This window comes from Lipotes vexillifer, unplaced genomic scaffold, assembly GCF_000442215.2.
Source record: "Lipotes vexillifer unplaced genomic scaffold, Lipotes_vexillifer_v1.1 scaffold101, whole genome shotgun sequence".
NCBI lineage: Eukaryota > Metazoa > Chordata > Mammalia > Artiodactyla > Lipotidae > Lipotes > Lipotes vexillifer.
The window spans coordinates 204,564-207,149 of record NW_006790811.1 but is presented as its reverse complement, the minus strand read 5'-3'; positions in this window follow the sequence as shown (position 1 = coordinate 207,149).

Below are 2,586 nucleotides of genomic sequence, written 5' to 3'. Positions count from 1 at the left end.
GATTTCCCTACAACCTCAGGGTCAGAACTGCAGGGAGAGCTCGGTAAGAAGCAAACCTAGAACTTGAAGGGCTTCCAGTAACCCAGAAAGTCTTCTCTGAGGAGCCAACTTTTCTCTTTCACCATAGACTGGCGTTCGCTGCACCCCAGACACATGGCAAAGGGTGGCCATCACTTCCATCACTGGGGCTTAGAGCTCCCTGTTGAAGAAGGCAGCCAGGTGGAACTAGAATCCCTTAGTCTCTACTCCAGTCTCCCAGGACAGCAACTCATTGGCCCAGTTTAGGTCAGATGACCATCTATTGTCCAAATTAGGCTGCCAGGAACCCTGACCTGTTTAAAACAAAATCCATTCCTCTCCACTTAGAGTCTCCATCTTGGTGAATAAATTGATTTATTCATTCAAGACACCAGAAAACATCTTTCTTTTCATCAATTTCCCCATACAGAAAGCACAAGAGAGAAAGGAATATGCCTTTATCCTTCAAGGCAGTGTAGGGCCAATACTTCTGTAACAGGGATAATGTTAAACTGCTATATTAAAGCCTCCTTAAACCATGTTTTCTTGTAGACTTCCACCCCCATGGACTAACCCAGGAGGCACATGGCCCCAAAGAAGCAGCAGAAAAGTATTTCTAGAGCCATCCTCTAATAGAAATACAATGCATGCCACAGTTGCAATTTAAAACTTTCTAGCCACATTAAAAATAATTTTTAAAAGTGAAATTAATTTTAATAATATATTTCATTTAACCCAACATAACCAAAATATTACCATTTCAATGTGTAGACAGTATTTTACATTCTATTTTTGTACTAAGGCTAAAATCAGGTGTGTATTTACACTTCAAAACATCTCAATTTGGATGTTAAATTTTGAAATAAAATTTCAAAAATTTAAAAATACTTGATCTGTATTTAGGTTTTATAAAATTTTCACTTGAAAAAGTATATTCACAGACCCAAGTTGTTCCAACATGCTTAAAAGTTTCCCAATAACTGAATTATCAGTTTTTAAATTTAAATTAATTAAGTTTACATAAACTTAATACTCAGTTCCACTAATCACATTTCAAGTGCATAAGAGCGACATGTGGCTAGTAGCCACCATATTGGGACAGCACAAGTTTAAGAGCAAAGAGGTCACTGATGAACTTGAGTCTCAAAGCTAACTTCCCAAAGTTCCCTGGTGGTCCAGTGGTTAAGACTCTGTGCTTCCAGTCCAGGGGGTGCCAGTCAGGGAACAAAGATCCCACATGCCAGGCAGTGCAGCCAAAGAAAATAAAAAGCCAACTTCCCTTTTCTCTTTAGCAAAACAGTGATAGAAATATCAAGCATGATCAGAGAAAATGATTTTCCACATTCTTTTATGTCCCCCTATAACATCTCAAGAGGCAGACTTTGCCTACCTAGATCAGAGTTCTACTTTATGCCTGGGAAAAAGCAGGAGATGCAGAGAAGTGGGGATGCCCAAAGCCTACCCTTAAGTACCCAGGGGATTCTGGGAGAAGGGAGGAAGAAGTGGGGGACATAGTAGGAAATGCACCTTCTTCATTTGTGACTTCGACCAGAGTGAGAAGATATGTTGATGGGCTGAAGGGAGTTCTGGGGATAAAATAGAGGAGATTGCCACACTGGCTGCCTACCTCTTTCTCCCCGGTTCTCGGACACTCACCTGGGGGTGGAGGGCAGCCTCATTAAGGTCAACTTAGTGGATCGCTTATGTTACATAAAGGGAGGGCCTGGGTTTTTTTTCTGGGGTCACCCACAGTTCCTGCATGGCCTAGACCCGATGCAGAGTTTCCCCCCTGCTCCCAAGGACCAGAGGCCTCAGAAGGAAGCTAAATTGTGAGCCAAAGCCCTTCTATAGGGCCTGTCTTAGTTTGAGCTCCCTCAAAAGCAGAACATGAGACAAGAACTTGGGTGCAGGTCGTTTACTTAGGAGTTGATCCCAGAAAGCAAGAGAAGACAGGGAAGGAGGAGAAGCTAGTAAAGGATATACAACTGGCAGTCCATTCCTCTGGGGACCCTCTAAGAACCTGTGTAAAATGCCCCTCAGAATTGTTCACTCTGAATGTCAGGGAACTGGGGATTTATCAGCTGACTCTCATTCCCCACTAGTTGAGGATTATTCCCAGGAGAGTTTACCTCTTCTTACTTCCTGGTTGTGTGGATATCTTTGGCTTCGAGGAAACATTTGAGGCAGAAAAGCTGGAGCCACTGCCATTGGCACTTGAGGTGAGACGAGTTACTGTGCATGGAGCTGCCCACCACAGCTAAGCCAGGGTGAGAACTGGGCTGAGGGGAGGCGACACAGGGCACACAAATCATCTGCTCTAAGACCCAGCATGGAGAGGGCAGGTTGACCCTGGAGGCCGGCAGGACAACATGATGGGGACTCAGAGGGAGCAATTGGTGAGGGCTGAGTTAAGGTTAGGGAGGACAGGGAACACTACAGAGCTCCGAAGGAGCATGGATCACCCAAACCATGAGGTACACGGGCTGCAGGCATCAGCAGAGTATGCCAGCCAAATTCTCATGAATGGGGCCACCACCCCTCAGCATGCTGCTTTCAAAGGGATGGTAC